At 37.8% G+C, this 20492-nt stretch overlaps 1 long non-coding RNA gene across 2 annotated transcripts; it reads right to left on the bottom strand.

Annotated features, from left to right (window-relative positions):
• Window positions 1-220: 220 nt before the first annotated feature.
• On the bottom strand, window positions 221-20248 carry LOC140712848 (uncharacterized). Of its 2 annotated transcripts, none has more exons than XR_012094653.1 (4): window positions 20166-20248; window positions 16038-16149; window positions 15747-15809; window positions 221-739 (listed from the first exon to the last, which is right to left on the bottom strand). It is a non-coding gene; the product is annotated as an uncharacterized lncRNA (long non-coding RNA). The 2 variants fall into 2 exon arrangements; XR_012094654.1 differs by lacking the exon at window positions 221-739 and adding an exon at window positions 11233-11608.
• Window positions 20249-20492: the final 244 nt, after the last annotated feature.

Raw genomic sequence — 20492 nt, 5'->3', positions numbered from 1 at the left:
GAAAGGAAATCAGTGTGTCAGAGAGATACCTGCACTCCCATGTTTATTGCAGCATTATCCACATTAGCCAAGATACGAAATCAACCTAAGTGTCCATCAACAGATTAATGGATAAAGAAAATGTAGTGTATGTTCACAATGGAATACTATTCAGCTATAAAAAAAAATAAAGAAATCTCATAAATTTGCAAAAACATGGATGAACCTGGGGGACATTATATTAAGTAGAGCACAGAAAGACAAATACCACATGATCTCATTCATATGTGGAATCTAAAAAAGTTGATCTCATAGAAGCAGAGAGTCCAGTAGTACTTACCAGAGGCTGGGGCACTTGCAGGGATGGGGAAGGGCTGGAAAGACAATGGTCAAACAATACAAAATTATAGTTGGACTGGAGGAATAAGTTCAAGAGATCTATTGGACCACATGGTGACTATAGTTAATGACAATATGTTATATTATTGAAATGTGCTAACAGAATGGATGTAAAATGTACTCACCACAAAAAATAACCATGAGGTAATGCATATTTTAATTAACTAGATTTAACCATTCCACAATGTATATATATTTTAAAACATCATGTTGTATATGATAAATGCATAAAATTTTATCTATTTAAAAGAAATCAGTTTTTAAAAAGGAAAAATATGTAGGCTTACTTAATTTTCTTTCTCCTTCTCTCTCTGCCATCTAAACTTCATGATCACGAAACTGTCTGGTTTTGGTCATCACCCTGTGCCAAGACAAGCATGACACAAAAAATTATCTGATTAGTAAATGCATAACAAAAGAAAGTGCAATAAGGAAAGAGAACAAGAGAGAAAAGAAGAGAAAGAAGGAGGAAGGGAGGCAAAGAGGAAAAGTAGTTGGTGGCAGATATACTAAGGCTTATTTTGAATCTTTATCCTGATTCACCAAGTGTCCTGGGGACTTGTTTCTGATGGGGAATTTGTAACAAAGTAGATGCGAACCTACCAATGTAGCCTCTTTTCTACGAGAAAATGCAGAAATACCTCAAGGAGTTCTATGTCAAAGAAGATGACTTTCATTAGTGTTTAAAGTACATTACAAGGATGGAACACTCAACAGATAAAATTACTGCAGACTACGTGAACGTCTACGCCATAGGTGGAAAACTCAAATGCCTCTATGGACCAATCAAGTCATATCAATAACCAAGGCAGGCCAGACATCAAAGAATTAGGTGTGGTGAGGACTTTTGCTACCTAGAAAGCAGATGCCCCATCTAAAGAAGCAACTGCTACTCTGCATTGGCCAACTTCTGTTCAATGGGAACATAGGTCCAATGGTGTCAGGTATTACTACTTTCTATAGAGATGCAAAACTCAGAGTAATGGATGTAAAGCTTCTCTATTTTAAAAACAATGTGTAGTTAACACAAACACTTTGCAGTATGGAGCTTTCTTGTTATGGGATCTAAGGATAGTAGTTACTAAGGGACTCAAAGTCATCAGAGCCTCCGTGTAGATGGTAGATGATCTCATTTCCTTGGGGAGATTATAGGAAGAAGCGTAGTTTGGATTTGTAGTTTGGACTCACAATCAAGAGTCAGTAATAAGAAAATAAATGTTCCTTCCACTATAGGTTCAAATGAAGGCCAGGAAAAGTGAAGCACAGCTTAGAAAATCAGGCACACTTGAACCAAAAATTTGAACCAATTTTGTGAGTGATTTGAGGGACTGACATTTACTGAGACTTGGAGGGCTCCCTAAATTCTCACTGTTAGTTAAGCTAATGAGAACTAAAGTAATAGTGTTTAAAGTACTGATTGAGTGTCATAGGTATACCTTATCCTATTGAAGTTGGGCCCATGAGAGGAAAGATATCAATGGACAGGAGTAAGTCAGTTCATCAGTTCTAGTTAAGGCGATTGGCATCTTTCCTGTCCCGAGTCAACATAGGGCTCAGCCTAGAAACAAAACTCCATGATCCGCTTTGAGTATGGCAAGTTGCCCACAGCTTTTAGTACCCACATATCCATCTACAGCCATTTTGTAGTCCCCATTGGGGAGTAAAGATAGCTGTACATTGGCTCTGGTTGTAACAGAAAGACATATAATGGCAACCTACATCCTGAAGATTTTAACCCTAATTATAGGAGTAGAATGCTTAAGGAGAAAATTAAATTCCAGTATGAATGTGCTCATTCCCAGATATGCTCCCCACCCCCAAAAACATGGATTGGCATAACCAGACTAAATATAGTAACATCATCAGATGAAACAGAAAATCTTCGTTTACCTCAGAGAAGAAAAATAAGGGAAAGGGATATTGGACTGTGAATGGGAAGGGAATTTTGCTTCCCTAGGAAGCAAAAATTGTACACTGTGCTCCTCTTTGTAAGTTTGCTAAGGAAAAAATGCAATGAGGTAGAGAATTGTGTATGAGAGAATCATATACAATGATTTGTCACTTGTTTTCCTCATAAAAATGATGTGTCACTTGTTTTTATTTGTTTCTGGGGTTTGGAGGGTCTAATTTATATGAGGAAAACAAGTGATAAATCATGATTGCCAGGGAGCTGCAATGGAAGAGGAAAGAACAATTGTCAAGAGTATGGGTGATATAATTTGTCTGTGTCCTCACCCAAATCTCATGTCAAATTATAATTCCCAGTGTTGGAGAAGGGGTCTGGTGGGAGGTGATTGAATCATGGGGACAGACTTCCCCTTGCTGTTCTCCTGATTGAGTTCTCACAAGATCTAGTTGTTTGAAAGTGTATAGCACTTCCCACTTCCCTTGCTCTCTCTTCCTCCTGCTTCAGCCACGTAGGGTGTGCCTGCTTTCCCTTTGCCTTCAGCCATGATTGCAAGTTTCCTGAGGACTCCCCAGCCATGCTTCCTGTATAACCTGTGAACTGTGAGCCAATTAAAACTCTTTTCCTTAAAAATTACCCAGTCTCAGATCATTCTTTACAGCAGTGTGAGGATGAACAAACACAATGGGATGTAAGCATTGCAAAGAATAAGAAAAGGAAGAGGGAAAGCAGCAAAATGGTGAGGAGACTGCAGAAAGGCAGAGGGGGAGGATTTTATCAGTTGCCCTAAGCAGGAACCTTTGGGCAGAGTAAACGATGTATGAAGATGTTTTTAGGAAAAGTTTTAAGTGATAAGCTATATAAAATTCCTATCTTGCTACCTCAAACAGATCATCCATTAATGTCTTGAGAAAAATTCGTAATGGGGCAGGTTGGGAGGAAGGTAGATGGGGTGAGAGATGTATAAGCAGACAGGCAGGCTGAGCAACCCACCTACAGTTGAGGAATATTCAGAGAACCCATCCAGGATCAACATTAAAATTTATTTAAATAGCAGACTTCAAAAAGAAACCTTTAACTCAACTATGGAAGTAATGAAATGAAGATACATATTTTAGAAAGCTTATAGTGAAGAAAAACAAAATCTCTGAAGGCTTGGAGATCTTTACTCCCAGGTCAAATTAGTCACTTAAGGGTACATCATTAGGGCTATCTGCCCAGGGTACCATTGCCCACAAGGACTGGGAATCCTTAACAAGAAGGGTCTTTGCTGTCTACTCAAAGTCCCACTTTAGAGAGGCATCTACTGTGCAAGAATTCTCTGTTTACAAGCCAACAAAATTTGACATGCTTGTTCAATGCTGTTGGGTATAATTGATTTTAGATTATCCTGATTAAAGTCAGTCTAATTTTCAGACTGTTGTTATACCAAAAGTCCCTGCTGAAAACAATCCTTGTGAGGAGCTTCTGACAGTTTTGGCTTAATTACATTCCATAAAATCTCCCTGAAGTAGAAGTAACTACAAACAGAGGCTATTCAAGCTTATGAAGGCTTTAATACTGCAACCCATGTGCCAACAGGGAGAGCTTGATACAGAGAGTGATAATTTCAAAACATATTGTCCTCTTATCCTATTATTAAGTAGAAATAAAATATAGATTATTACTGTTACTTAGGGAAAGAAACTGAGCCCTTTGATCTGATTACAGACAATTATCAAGGGAACAAAAATGATGAGTGATATTTTAGAGATAAAATTACTTTCAAAATAAATATTTCATAATAATTTTTATTGTTATAGCAGTTTCACCATCCAACTTGATTATTGTATTCTTCTCAAACAAACACACTGCCCTTTCTAGTAGCGTTGTTTACAGATATATTTATTTCTCTGTTTTTAAAATCTGAGTTATCAGTTATTAATCCTTCTTTGACATATTGCTTGAAAGAGTTAATACAGCTCCTCAAAGGCCTAAGATGCTACCAGCAAATAGCTCAGAAATTAAAACAGTGTTCAATTCTGCCTGCGTATTAGAATCAGTTGAAATGCCTTAAAACAAAAACTACCAAAGCATAAGCCCTATCCTCTGAAATCCTGATTGATGTGGTCTGAGAAGGGACTTAGTATTGTTATTTTATATAAGTTTCCCAAGTGATTTTGATGTGCAGCCACATTTGGAAACCACTGAATCAAGAAATTCTGTGTAATTATTTTGAAAACCAATGAATCAGAGCTACGAAGTGGAACAAGACAAGTATGTCTGTTCTCACCACTTTTATTCAACATGGTACTGGCAGTTCTAGCCAGAGCAATTAGGCAAGACAAAGAAATAAAGGTCATCCAAATTGGAAAGAAAGAAGTCAAATTGTCCCTGTTTGCAGCTGACATGATTTTATACATAGAAAACCCTAAAAGCTCCACCAAAAAAAAAAAAAAAAAATAGACCTGATAAACAAATTCAGCCAAGTTGCAGAATACAAAATCAATATACAAAAATCAGTAGAATTTATATACACCAACAACAAACTAGTTGAAAAAGAAATCAAGAAAGCAATCCCATTTACCATAGCAACAAAAAATAAAATACCTAAGAATAAATTTAACCAAGGATAAAATATCTGCACAAGAAAAACTATGAAAGACTGATGAAAGAAATTGAAGAGTACCAAACATGGAAAAACATTCCATGTTCATGAACTGAAATAATTAATATTGTGAAAATGACTGTACTGCTAAAAGTAATCTATAGATTCAATGCAATCCCTATCAAAACACCAATGACATTCTTCACAGAAATACAAAAAACAATCTTAAAATTCATGTGAACCCCACAAAAGACCCCAAATAGCCAAAGCAATATTGAGTAAAAAGAACAAAGCTGGAGGCATCACATTACCTGACTGCAAAATATACTACAAAGCTGTCAAAACCAAAACAGCATGGTACCACATAAAAACAGGCACATAGTAAAATGCAGCAGAATAAAGAACCAAAAACTAAATCCACATATTTATAGTCAACTGATTTTTGAAAAAGATTCCAAGAATATTCAGTGGGAAAAAAAAATAGTCAAGAAAGAATGATACTAGGAAAACTGGAGATCCACATGCAGAAGAATAAAGCTAGACCCCTCCCTCTCATCATATACAAAAATCAAAATAAAATGGATTAAAGACTTAAATGTAAGACTCAAAACTATGAAACTACTAGAAGACAACAGGAAAAATTCTTCAAGACATTGGACTGAGCAAAGATTTTATGGCTAAGACCTCAAATACACAGGTAACGAAAGCCAAAATAGAAAAACGGGATTATATTGAACTAAAAAGATTCTGCAAAGCAAAGCAAACAATCATCAGAGCAACAGAAAATCTGCAAAATAAGAGAAAATATTTGCAAGCTGTTCATCCAACAAGGAGTTAATATCCAGAATATACAAGAAACTCAAACAACTCAGAAGCAAAAAGTAATAATAATTTTAATGTAAAATGGGTAAATAAGCTGAACAGACATATCTCAAGACACACAAATAGTCAATGGGTATAGGAAAAAATGCTGAACATCATTAATTATGAGAGAAATGCAAATAAAAACCACAATGAAGCCGGGCATGGTGGCTCACGCCTGTAATCCTAACACTTTGGGAGACTGACGTGGGCAGATCACCAGAGGTCAGGAGTTTGAGACCAGCCTGGCCAATGTGGTGAAACTCCATCTCTACTAAAAATACAAAAATTAGCCAGGTGTGGTAGCGGGCGCCTGTAGTCCCAGCTACTCCAGAGGCTGAGACAGGAGAATCACTTGAACCCAGGAGGCAGAGGCTTCAGTGAGTCAAGATTATGCCACTGCACTCTAGCCTGAGCAACAGAGCAAGACACTGTTAAAAAAAAAAAAAAAAACCCACAGTGAGATACACCTGATCCCAGTTGGAATAGCTATTATCAGAAAGATAAAAAATAACAAATGCTGGTGAGGATGTGGAAAGGGGGAAACTCCACTTTTACTTCCCTCTGTTGGTGGGAATGGAAATTAGTACAGCCACTATGGAAACATTATGGAAGTTCCTCAAAAAATTAAAAATAAGACCAGGCACAGTGGCTCACACCTGTAATCCTAGCACTTTGGGAGGCTGAGGTGGGCGGATCACCTGAGGTCAGGAGTTCGAGACCAGCCTGACCAACATGGCAAAACCCTGTCTCTACTAAAAATACAAAAATTAGCCGGGCCTGGTGGCACATGTCTGTAATCCCAGCTACCCAGGAGGCTGACGCAGGAGAATTGCTTGAACCCGGGAGGCAGAGGTTTGCAGTGAGCTGAGATCACACCACTGCTCCCCAGCCTGGGTGACAGAGTGAGACTCCATGTCATAAATAAATAAATAAATAAATAAATAAATAAATAAATAAATAACTACCATATGATCCAGTTATTCTGCTACTGGTTATTACCCAAAGGAAAGGAAATTTGTGTGTCAAAGAGATAGCTGCACTCCCATGTTTATTGCAGCATTATTCATATTTGCCAAGATATGGAATCAACCTAAGTGTCCATCAGCAGATGAATGGATAAGGAAAATATGGTGCATATACACAATGGAATACTACTCAGCCATAAAAAATAATGAGATCCTTTCATTTACAGCAACATAGATGAGCTTGGAGGACATTATGTGAAGCCAAATAAGCCAGGCACAGAAATATAAACTCCACATGTTTTCTCTCATACGTGGAAGCTAAAAAAGTTGATCTCACAGAAATAGAAAGTGGTATATAGTTACTAAAGACTGGGAAGGGGAAGAGGAAAGAGTTTGGTTAACAGATACAAAAGTATAGCAAATAGAGATAGATAGAAAGAATATGTTCTTGTGTTCTGTAGCACTGTAGAATGACTATAATTAACAACAATTTATATTTTCATTAGAAGAGTGGATTTTGAATGTTCCCAACATGAAGAAATGATAAATATTTGAGGTGATGGATAAGCTAATTATGCTGATTTGATCATTACACATCATATACATGTATCAAAATATCACTCTGTATCTTGTAAATATGCAGAATTACTGTGTGTCAATTAATAATAAAAGCAAAAAATGAACAATTAACATCTGGCACTTAATATACATTTCAATAATTTGAATGTGATTCAAATGATTAACTCAATACCAAAGAAAGTTCACCTAATAACAGAGGTCTTTCCCAAGTAGTAGCAGGATACACAAGTTTTACTAGTACCATCATCTAGAATTTTACAGAAAACTTTCCAGATGTTCCAAAGTTGGGAATTATTATTTTGCCTGATACATAAATATAAAAGAATGTACATATAATATTTCAGCTTACTGGTTATTCATATCAAGCTATTAAAACTAGCCCACTCACCACTATAAAACTGTACCAAGCTCCCAATAAGTGAAGAAAGATAATGAAGAGAAATATATTTTAAGGATATTTGCATATGTTATGACTATATATGTAAAACAATCCAAAAAGAATCTAAAATTAAAATATTAAGATAAATAACTGGGCTGGGTGTGGTGGCTCACATCTGTAATCCCAGCACTTTGGGAGGCCAAGGCAGATGGATCGCAAGGTCAAGAGATCAAGACTCACCTGGCCAACATGGTGAAACCCCATCTCTACTAAAAATACAAAAATTATCCGGGAGTGGTGGCACATGCCTGTAATCCCAGCTACTCGGGAGGCTGAGGCAGGAGAATCACTTGAACCTGGGAGGCGAAGGTTGCAGTGAGCAGAGATTACACCACTGCACTCCAGCCTGGGCTACAGAGTGAGACTACGTCTCAAAAAAAAAAAAAAAAAAAAGATAAATAACTGAATTTAGCTGTGTGTCTGGATACAGGTTAATACCAAAATCAATTGCCTTTATATATTCCAGCTACAAAATGCTAAGAATATGATTTTTTAATGATGTCATTTAAAATAGCATCAAACTATCAACTCTCTAAGAATAAATCTAACAAATACAATAAGAGTGCTATACTAAATATTATAAAATTTTATGGAGAGAAATTAAAGATGACCAGAAAATGTAGGAGAAAAATCTTGTTCATAGATTGAAATAGTTTATATTGTAAAGATGTCAGTCTGTCTAGATTGATTTATAGTTTCCATATATTACCAACCAAAACCACAACAAATTTTGGGAAGAATATAACAAGTTGATTCTAAAATGTATGGGGAATGCAAAGAATCAAGAATAGCGCATGCACTATTAAAAGAGGAAAAGGAGAGGTAGTCATTGTGGTGGTGTTAGTATAAACTATCATATCAAGTTTTACAACAAACATACAAAGATGAGTGAACCAATGGAATAATATGGAATAATAGTAACATAATATAGACAGCCCAAAAAAAGACCACATACACATATATGTATACTCTACCTAACAAAAAATAAATAAGTTGTGCAGAAACAATTGGATAACCATTTGGAACAAATCAAACTTGAATTCAACCTCAGGCCACACACAACTAGCCAGCTGCTTTGAGTAGCCTGCTGGTGTGATGGCCAGGCTGGAAGGGCCCCACTGGGACTGCTCATCTCTACTCTTGTTTTCCAGCAACCCAGCCCAGCCTTGTTCACACAGCAGCAGCATTCCAATAGAGCAGCAGTTCTTAACTGGGGCAATTTTGCCCCCATTCCCCAGAGATATTTGGCAATGTCTACAGACATTTTGGTTGTTATAATTTGGGAAAGGGAAGGGCAGTACTTGCTACTTGCATCTGGTGATAGAGGCCAGGGATGCTGATAAACATCCTACAATACAAAAAAGAGGCCTCAACCACAAAGAATTATCTGGCCCAGAATGGCAATAGTGCCAAGGCTGAGAAACACTGCAATGGGGAAAATGGAAGCTGCAAGATCTCTAAAGGTCTAGGCTTAAAATTCATACAATATCATTTTCACTTCATTTTACTAGTCAAAGGATCACAAAGCTAGTCTAGATTTGAGGAGCTGAGAAATAGATTATTCCTTTTGATGAGAGGAGCTACAAAGAATTTATAGACATCTGTTACCTAACACAAAAGCTGATGCTTTGGGGAAGGGGAACCACTAGGAGGATGTTGATGCCTTTGAATGAAGTGGAGAAGACTGATACAGAAATAGGTTGAGCTTAGATAGAAGGATTCAGGGATGACTCTGAGATTTCAGAAATAGAAACATTTCTAAGGAGACAGAGAAGCAGTAAACTAAAATAACAAGACATGGATACTGTGTAAAATTCAAGCCTGACGGATTGATTTTGAGATACTCACACAATTATCTAGAAAAACCGAGTCAATCAAGTTAAGTTCTACCACTGTGGGATGCCAAGAAATTTGTTTTGACAGTTAATATGGATAAGAAAAACTCAAAGTTTACCTTATTGCCAATATCACCATAATGACATAACTGAAAAAAAAAATTCAACTTCAAAAATAAACACTGAAAAATACTAAGGTCTTCACTAAGACTGCTTGGTAAGTCAGCAAAGGGGAATTACATCACACAGCTATTACAAGTATTATTTTCTTTGCATTTTTATTACTAACTTTATTTTTTTAATATTTTATTTCCATAGGTTATTGGGGAACAGGTGGTATTTGGTTACATGAGTAAGTTATTTAGTAATCATCTGTGAGATTTTGATGCACCCATCACCCAAGCGATATACACTGAACCAAATTTGCAGCCTTTTATCCCTCACCTCCCTTCCACCCTCTCCCCTGAGCCCCCAAAATCCATTGTATCATTCCTATGTCTTTGCATATTCATCGCTTAACTCCCACTTACAAGTGAGAACATACGATGTTTGGTTTTCCATTCCTGAGTTAGTTCACTTAGAATTATAGTCTGCAGTTCCATCCAGGTTGCTGCAAATGCCAATAATTCACTCTTATTTATGGCTGAGTAGTATTCCATTGTGTATATATATATATAAAACAATATGTTTATCCACTCATTGATTGATGAGCATATTTTTGCAATTGTGAATTGTGCTGCTATAAACATGCATGTGCAAGTATCTTTTTCATATAATGACTTCTTTCCCTCTGGGTAAATGCCCAGTAGAGGGATTGCTGGATCAAATGGTAGTTCTACAATTAGTTCTTTAAGGAATCTCTACACTGTTTTCCATAGTGGTTATACACTAGTTTACATTCCCATTAGCAGTGTAGAAGTGTTCCCTTATCACCATATTCATGCCAACATCTATTTTTTTTTTATTTTTTTTTATTATGGCCATCCTTGCAGGAGTGAGGTGGTATCACACTGTGGTTGTGATTGGCATTTCCTTGATCATTAGTGATGTTGAGCATTTTTTCATCTGTTTGTTGGCCATTTGTATATCTTCGTTTGAGAATTGTCTATTCATGTCCTTAGCCCACTTTCTCATAGGATTGTTTGGTTTTTTTCTTGCTAATTTGTTTGAGTTCCTTATAGATTCTGGATATTAGTTGTCTGTCAGATGTATTTTTTCTTGGTAGATTTATACCCCAGCAATCTACCCCTTATCTCTGCATTTTCCTGTCCCCACCCAACTCAAGAAAATCAAAGAATCCTCCCCAGTACCCACCTCCTTAAAGAGTGAATTAAGTAGAGGTTAATAGCTTACTCATATTTTAAATTTTTTAGCTCCTGTTCAGCTGCATGAAGAAAAATGATTTTATGGCACTCTGTTGCCTGCAACTGGCCTACTCATCAGCTACAGAACACTCACAGGGATAAAAATGGGTCGCAGCTTCCATTTCCAGGTATAAATGAGTAGAAACACTTCAGACCCAAGGCGTAACCGGGACTTTCCTCAAACCACAAGTTATCTCACCCTAAGTGTACGTTATGGAAACACACACAAAGAACATAGTCAGAAACCAAGGGGTTTCACAGAGAAACTGCATTCATCCTGCTCTGCAGTGTTTGAAGCATGTCAGTACCAAATTATTCACTTCCACCAGCTCAGTCATAGAGTCCAAAGATCTTAAGATCAGGGAGGAAGAACTTTATGGGAGAATGTGAAAACCACTGTCTTCATGTATAATCTTTTCCTTGAGTTGAATTCAGAGCACTTCTTATCTTCTTAATATAGACTATTTTATCTCTATTCAAGCCTGAAGTAAGATCTGTTTATTCCTGACTTTAAAATACTTTAGCCCTTTTCACAAAGCCACCAGCCCCCGCCTTCACTGCTTTCCTCTAAAAGCAAACATGCTCCACTGTATTGAATATTTTATTAATTCTTCTAATTAAAAATCGTCTTCCTTTCCTGTCCCTTTTCAAGGCACTATCTTCCCTTTTCACATGTCAGTTTTTCTTCTTCCTGAATTGCAAAGGTGGAAAGAAAAAAAAAGGTGAATAATGTTGTGAATGTAAACACGTCTGTTGCCATGGGAGCCGCAGCAGCTGAGCGACAAGAACCACTTGTGGCTGCAACATTTGCAGGAGGCCACTTACCAAACCTGGCAATTCTAACTCAGTAAACAGGGACAATAGTGGGCAGAGTTAGAGAAAATTGCTTATTTTTTTGGGAGGGAGAAAGGCAAGCTAGGAGGCTTTGAGAACTCTATAGGATGTACAGTTGATGTTGACGAGCATGCCCGTTGCCTAATGAAGTGGTTGCTTTTCAAGGGGGCTTGGTAAAAACGCAATTTCCAGCTGCCTTGACAACAAGGAGGTAGACTAATGATGCATCCTGTGTTTGTTCACAGTTCCCCCATAGGCCTGGTGATGAGGCCAGGTTGAATACAGTGCCATCCAGCAACTTAGAAAACCATTGCCAAGTTGCTGCCTGTTAGGTGCCACAAAATTCTAAGCAATGTGCAAATCCAGTAAAACTTGCCCATTTACTTAGCTTTAAAAAAAAAAAAAAAAACCTGCATAAAGTGCTCAGTACTATGGAAAGAAAACTGCAGCTGTGTTCTTCATTCTTCTCCTTCTTAAAAATGCAATCAATTAAGGAATTCTTTCATTTACCAAAAGCATTGTTATTTGTCATGTGCATCAAAGGGGCTGGGGAACATCTTTATGCATTTTGTTTTCCAGTGATCTTAAGAAAAACGTTAACAGGAACAATTAGCCACACTCATATTTCTGAGATTTTACAAGCCAGAACAGAGGACCCACCTCCTGAAGATTTGTACCTAGGAAGAGGATACGCAATAAAAATTATTTGTGTCTCATAGGCCATCCCCAGAACCAAGACCCCAGGAATGAGGACCTCAAGGGTTTAACTTGTCATGATCACAAAAAGTATTCAAATGAATTCCTTGAGAGCTCATTTGACGATGCAGGCTTTTTTTAGCCTTCTCTTTTGTTCACAGGACAGAACAATTCCTGGCTCATGTAGCAGGTACTTAATAAAATTTATGTAATTGAATTTAAATAGACAAAATGAAAAGTTGTTAAAACAATTAATTATACCAAATTTGAGTAATTGAATATGACTCAAGTGTGATAAAAGTTCTTAAAAGACTTTAATTTCTGCATTCTTAATTAAAATAGTGGGGTTTTTAATTGTATTATAAAAATATCAAACCCATTTTTCTACAAACCACTAAAGATGTTCAGTCTTGTTTTATAGAGGCAGAGTTTGAACAATAGAAACCACAGGGACAAGAGTTGGGATATTTTTTTTTACTTCTATGTCCAGCTTGGACCCTAATCGGCTGCATGAACTTAGGAAATCCTTGACACTTCTTTTTCTTTTTTTTTTCTTTTTTTTTTTTTCTTTTTTTTTTTTTTGAGACGGAGTCTCACTCTGTCGCCCAGGCTGGAATGCAGTGGCCAGATCTCAGCTCACTGCAAGCTCCGCCTCCCAGGTTCACACCGTCCTCCTGCCTCAGCCTCCCGAGTAGCTGGGACTACAGGTGCCCACCACCTTGCCCGGCTAGTTTTTTGTATTTTTTAGTGGAGACGGGGTTTCACCGTGTTAGGCAGGATGGTCTCGATCTCCTGACCTCGTGATCCGCCCGTCTCGGCCTCCCAAAGTGCTGGGATTACAGGCGTGAGCCACCGCGCCCGGACGACACTTATTTTTCTCATCTGTAAATACTCTCCCTGGTGAAGTCCAAATGACATTATAAATATGAAGGCAATTCAAACATTATAAGAGATCAGATGAACTATATAAACCTAACCTCCTTTGTGTCTTTCTCCTTTGAGTCTTTACACAAATGCCATCTTCTCAGTGAGGCCACCCTTGGGCACCTTGTCTAAAATTACAGCCTACTGCAAACCCCATCCCTGCTTTATTTTTCTCTTGGCACCATCATCATGTTGCATATTATATATCCAACTTATTTGGCTTGCATATGGACTCACTGCTTGCTAGAATATAAACTCCATAAGAATAAAGGTTTCTTTTTACTGTTTTTTCCTAGATACATCCACAGACCTAAATACATGTTTTAAAATATTTTTTAATTAATAAATGCAAAAACGAATGACTAATTTGCTGTCAGCTTTTTCTAAATGACTTTTCAACATGATAGAAATATTAACCAAGTCATTCTGTCAAGGCCTCTGATCATATCAGTTAAAAGTCAGCAGAGTCCAATGAAAGAGCTCAGGATTGTGAGTCAGGACACCAACAACATAGAGGATTTTGGGCATGACTCACAACAAATCCGTATGTGTCACAGCTACGAGCTATAGAATTGTTATCAGCATAAAATATGATCATGTGAGCAAAGTGCTTTAAAAGTTAAAAGCATCAATAAGGTGTTACAGTTTGTACTACTATTAAACAGTGCCTTAATATTTTGTCTTAATTCTGGTGCCTTAATATTTTGTCAGGGACATTAAGCACAGTGGGAGTAAGAGTGGCAGTTACAATGCAAACATTTTCAAAGAAGTGAAGAGAAGGAAACTGCAGCTGGTCTTGGCCTCTCTACTATAAATGTGGTTGTAACCCGTCATAGGCTGCAGAGTAGAGCACAGACCATAGAACCTTGGCCAGAGATCAGAGCACCACAGTATCCTTTGTGAAACTTAAAAGAGTTGAGTTGTGAAGCAAACTCAGATGTTCCAGCAAATTACAATGTGTAGATTAAAGTGCATTGTTCCACAAAGCATAAAACACACAATTAAAAACATTTAAAAATTAATCATATATCTGGAAATAATAAATCACTGCTTCCTTCAAAGTGTCATGAAAATGGAAGTTTCTCCTGACAGATTCCATTGTTTTGTAGGTACTATTTTCTTGGTATGATGCCTTTCAGTACCCCTGCATATGATTAATTTTCAAATAACATGAAGTTTTTGGGCATTATAATTCAGAATAGTTTTCTAGGCTTCTTATTTTTCTTTCCTCAGAATCATTAAATATTAGGTATGGAGGATGGTTTTTGATGACAAAAGTCTTCTTTCTAAAGTGAGCTGAGTCAGAAACAAGGAAATGTCTAACCCTGTGCACTGGAAAGTGGGGTGCCCTCTGGGGTCACTGCCCTGTGTTTCCGTCACAGCTCGGGAACTCTTTTAACTGGCTTCCCCAGCTGATTCCCAAGTGGGTCATCTGTGGAATGAGTATGGTAATCTGTGGAACTGGTGGATCCGTGATCCCTTCAGATGTTCACTGCATGAGTTGAAATGCTTGAGAGTTTTTGATCTTCGATCTAAAGAAAGAAGGCTAAGTAGAGGAGAAAGGACAGCGCTAGGATGCCTGAAAGAAGAAGGGATAGGGAACAGGAAGAGACTAAAGAGGCATGGCCTGTGTCTCCTCCCATGACCTGAGTCCCTATGAAAAGAAGAGTTAGGAACAGAAGCTTGACAAGCAATAATTGGTGGGGCAGAGGGAGGCAGGGGAGATGGAGCTGGGAATTAGTAGTATAAGCCATGTACATCAGCTGTGTACTTCAAGGGGCTCCACAGAGATGGAATGCAGTCATCCTTTAAACTGAATCCCTCTTGCCCTTTACAGCACCCCATGCTGCCACTGCCCTCAATTCAGATCTTGGGCAAAGGGGTCCAAGGGCGGCTCCCAGCCCATTGAAGATCTAGTTGGCAGTAAAGCTTAGAGAAAGCATTTCCAGCAGGAGGAGTGCTGACCACAGCAAGGCAGGAGTCAGCCTGGAAAAAAAGAAGCAGCCTTGCTTCTGACCCTCCTGAGACAGGCATGGAGGAGGACTAGAAGGGCTGTTCTCACACAGGGAGGGGCAAAGGGTCATTGCAATTTGGGTGTTAGTATTAACAGGACTTCATCTCTGCCCTCAGACAGGTAAAACTTGGGGGAAATTCCGGTTGCAGGGTCAGGAGTTTGCTCAAAGACTCACTGAAAGGATTAAATAGGAGAACATAAGAAGGTGCATGGCACAGTGGTCTAACACATAGAAGGTACTGCATAAACATAGTCTTAGAAGTTTTCCTGGGTACTTGGGTGCAAAAGCATAGAAAGAATATTGATACCCCTCCCCAAAACATCCTTCTCTGTCCCCCACCCCTTACTAAAGCATTCTTACCCAAACTACAATGGCTCCAGGGTCTAGATGGTTGTCTAAGATGGTCCAACAGCTTATCATACCCTGCAAAAAAATAATCACAGGATTTCCACTGACTATTCCATGTCAGGGGACAGAAACACACACTGGAATATGCCATCTGCTTTTGTCCTCAACCTCATGGCACCTTTTAACTATCTTTTAAATTAATAATATCTTCTGAAAGATTAGAAAAAGAGAATTCTTTTTTACTTGAAATAGTGCCAATACTAAATGAGTAAGTCTGACGTGAGTTAGTCATAAACATGTCACCTGGCTCAGAGAATTTTATATCCAAATCACCATCCCACAGCGGTGTCTTTGCAGTTTCTCTTGGCTCACTGTGCTATTTTTGAAGCCTTATAATGTTGCCTTCAGAAAGAGCCTGCAAGAAAAGAAGTCAAAAGAAGAGACTAATCTAATAAAAATCAAAATGATGCTGCATACCAAACACGACAAAATAAAACATTTATCTCTCCCAGGGGTCTGCCATAGCCAGTTCTTACAGCTCATCTACCGCTGACAAGTTTTATGTTCTTGATTACATCCAAAGCACGATTGCCCCAAATTATTTAATCATATGCATGCCAGGAATGCACTACATCTGACAAATACAAAGTGAAATCTACTGCCTTTGTTTTCCCGAGGTTTCAATATGCAATTGTGTAAACTTTCTAAGTAACATGAATGTGTAATATAGGTGTAAATTAAAATATTAAAAATTCAGGTTGATTCATTCGGGTGAATAATTCAAATGTGACACTTCATAGCTGTGTACTCCTAGAAAATTCTCATTAGGCCTGAGTAAAAGTGCTCTAATGTACATAGTATTATTTATGTGGTCATAGAAGATCGGTTGGGAGACTTATTTTTTTCTTGTGAGACTTTTCCACTGTACCCTAACCCATTTATATTGCAATGTAGAATTCTTTATAGCTATATGAGAACTTAAATAGCAGCAAGTCCAATCGCTCATTTCAAAGATGAGAAATAAACAAAACGCACTAAAGTAGTGTTTTTGGGTTAAATCTTTCTGAAAATGTAATTTAAAATCTTAACCCAAGGAAATGTTTATAAGGGCTTTAGTCACTTGGGTCTAACCTCAGAGGCACGTAAGAGAATGCGTTTTTGTCACCAAGCAACGGGAAATAATGATGCAAAAAAACTGCAGGTTTGTCTCCCCCAAGGGACTAAATTCATCAAACAAAAGTACCATGTTCTATTATCTTTACATTTTTAATGATGTACATAATAGACATTAAATAAGCATGAAAAGAATAAACTATCCCACAGGAGAAATATACCAAATATTCCTGCTGCTCACCCTATTTCAAGAAAAATTTGTCAGATCTTCCTCATAATTCTCCCCAGTTATAGATTGTGTTAGCACCAGATACCAAATATTAAGTGTAAATTAAATACTGTAGAACTATTTTTAGTAGCACAGACCACTACACGTAGTTGGTGATCTTGACTAGCTGCTGAATTAATTTCTGCCTGTACATAAAGAGAATATACAGAAGATAGCACAGAGTTGAAAAATGTCCACTTACTTGTAAGTGCCCAACTGTGGGTACTGCACATAAAATTGTTCTCTTTAAAAGGAATATTCTCTAAATGCATACAGATCTTGGAATTTGGTTGGGTTTACCTTATCCCTCATAATAACAAAATCATTATCTCGGTTCTTATGCACTAATTATGGTAAAGCCTCCTAAACTGTGCAGCAGGCATTGTCTTTTTTGCCTATGAATTACATTTTATCTTGCTCTCACTGGTTGGGTGAACTATTAACAGCTTATTGCTAGTCAGACGTAAATGATAGCTTTGACCACCCTATTTTACCCACCCTAAAATGTATTTTCATGCTAAACCTATCCAACCGAGTGATTTTAAATATATTTATTATATATATAATAATACTATTATATAGAAGTTAATATGGTTATGTCAATTAGTTTGTAACTGCCAAGGAAATATTATTTTTTAAAGGTTTTTTTTTCACTGTTTTTAATACAGGGGAAATAGTTCCTGTAAGAGTCTCTAAGCAGTTTTACAGAGAATAATTTCAGTCACCATTGTAGTATGCTTGTCTGAAAATGAGATTCTTAAAGGAGCAAGATGCTGGCAGACTGCACTGAGGGTGGTGATGGGCTCTGGGACGTAAAGACCTGACCCTCCCCATACTGCTCCCACTGGAAAACTTTTATAGTTGTCTCTACAACTGTTCCAATATATGAATGCACAGTTCACCTAGCAAGTGCAGACTTAGAGCATGTGTGTTCGATATATGAAGGCATACTTCACCTAGCATGTGCAGACTTACTACCAGCAAGAGTAACCACTAAAGGGGCTTTGAAGCATCAATCTTAATGTAGTTCAAGTTCCACCAAGTGAAAAGTCTAAAGATTTGAAGGACCACAGCAGATGCTGTTGCCACACTCCCTTCCATATCCCTTCAGCCTCAACTCTGAGTTCCTGTAGCTGTCATGGACAATGGGCACGCTGGTAACTTCCCACCTCAAATACCCTTCCCTGTCTGTCTCTCCACCTGCGGGCTCTCTCTCGCCTGTGAGAGATTGCTTAGGCTACTTGCATGCACAGCTGGCAGTGTAAAACTCTTAACTTTTTTCTCCTTTGGATGTGCTTTGCAGTTCCTATTCTTGATAATATGGTGCAAAGCTACTATAAGCAAGGCTCTTTCAATCCATACTTGTAAGCAATCTGGAAATGCTAGGAATTCAACACGAAGAGCAACCCTCAACCAATGAGGAGAGAGAGTAGGTGGATAAATACCAGAATTTCCTTGTCCCTCAGCAGAACAAGTCTAAGTGCCTGAGCATGTCCCCAGCTAGACAGAACCCTATTGCCTATATAGGTAACCCACCTCTATAAATGCACCCTCAAGTGGCTTTTCTGCTGAGAAAAGAAAAATAGCTTAGAGCTGTCTGAGCTACCTGGGGTATACAAAACTTACCAGGCACTAAGAAACATGCTTCAGTCCAGCGCCTGAACCCATGCCTGGAGGCAATTGTTTAAAAGCATCTTTTTCATGATGCACGGTCTCACCCACAGTCTTCAAATTCCAGGAATATGTGATACAAAGAACAATGTACAGCCTACCAATAGCTTTAGTAATCTTAACGTAAATCTTGGTAAACAACTTAGGAACTGCCCCTTCTTTTTCCTGAAAAACCCGCTTTTAAAGGCTGCTAACCAAAATGTATATCCTGGGCAACTTGAATCTATGCTCCTGGGTGGCCCTTCTCAACCTTTAGGCTTGAATACACTCTCTTTGAACTAGATTCTGACCTTTTTGTTTGTTCTAGGTTCATACTCCCTGTCTTCACTCACTTTCTTAAGCTCCTTCTTTTATGCATCCTGGAATCCCCCCCAGATAAACTACCCACCTCCAAGTACTGCTTTCCGGTTCCACTTTTGAGGGATTATAACTAAGACAAAACCTTCCTTCACAGTCAGTGGTAATGGGCAAATTTAAGGAAGTTAATGGGGTTAACTACTAATTTAGTGGGGTTAGTGGTGAGAGAAGGGGAGGAAGAAAGAAGTGTCACCTTTTACTTAGCTGAAAATGTGTTCTAGTCACGATATTCGCAAATATACCTCTTATGCTAAGAAGACCCTATAAAAGACATATTCTCCATTTTCAAACGATGGCTGTTTGCAGCACAGTTTCTGGGGCTATATCTCCACTGACATTTTCCTATGATATCTGATTTTTAGTAACTGGGTATGTCTATGGATTCCACCCTTTGTTTTTTCTGGTAAAGCTTACAGATTTACTAGTGATATTTCAACGCTGCTTTGCCTTTCACTGTCTCCAGCTACTATCAGTCTAGCTGATAGTAACTGTTATGTATATGAGTGAAAGAAGGAAAGCAGAGAGAGAAAGGAAGAAAAGAAGAAAATATAGTAGTGCCTTAAAATACATTAGGTGATAAGCCATGCAATTCTAAAGAGGAAGTATGATTCATTTAGTATATGTCAGTTATAGTATTTGCAAATTCCTGGGTTATCTGTAATTCTTAACAATAAGCCTAGATAGTCCTTAAGGTCCAGTGAGAAAATAAGTTTGACACATCAGAAACTCAGGAAAAGCACTGGGGTCTGAGGAGCATTCTTCAAAGGAAATTAGTCTGAACACTAAAACAGAGTTCAGCACAGGAAGTCAAAACAAGGCATTCCAAGTTCTTAGCAGAATGGCTTAGTCTGGGGATTATTTTACTCTCTTACATAGAGAAACAAAGAATTCAGAAATCAAATGTGCATAAAGAAAAATAAAATACTTGGATTTTTTGGTCCAACAAAAACATAATACATGAAGATGAAACTAATGGTGAGAAAGCTTATGAAAATTAAAGTAGTAAATAATTTAGTTCTTACCAGAGATTGTCTTGAACTGACTTGTTTAAGCTGTTTCCGAAGACGTTATTTCATTCTCCAGCCTCCTCAAAATAAAATCAAAATAAAGAGGAAAATAACCAATATTGAAATGTTTGTGTTTTTTATGTGTTTATACCACTCTCTCCAAATCATGTTTTTACAAAGGGACTGACTGTGGAAAATGTTTTGTGAAAATATTTTCCGTAGATTCTAGTCCAGTCACCTTGGAATGTGTCTGATCTTTTACTTAGTACCTTCATACTGTAATCTTCTTAATTTTCTTTCCAAGACAAGCAAGCTTTCATTTAGTTGAGGAACTACAATAAG

This window comes from Chlorocebus sabaeus, chromosome 11 (genome assembly GCF_047675955.1).
Source record: "Chlorocebus sabaeus isolate Y175 chromosome 11, mChlSab1.0.hap1, whole genome shotgun sequence".
Classification (NCBI taxonomy): Eukaryota; Metazoa; Chordata; class Mammalia; order Primates; family Cercopithecidae; genus Chlorocebus; species Chlorocebus sabaeus.
The sequence above is the reverse complement of the archived record's forward strand: the minus strand, read 5'-3'. Positions and strand labels throughout refer to the sequence as shown.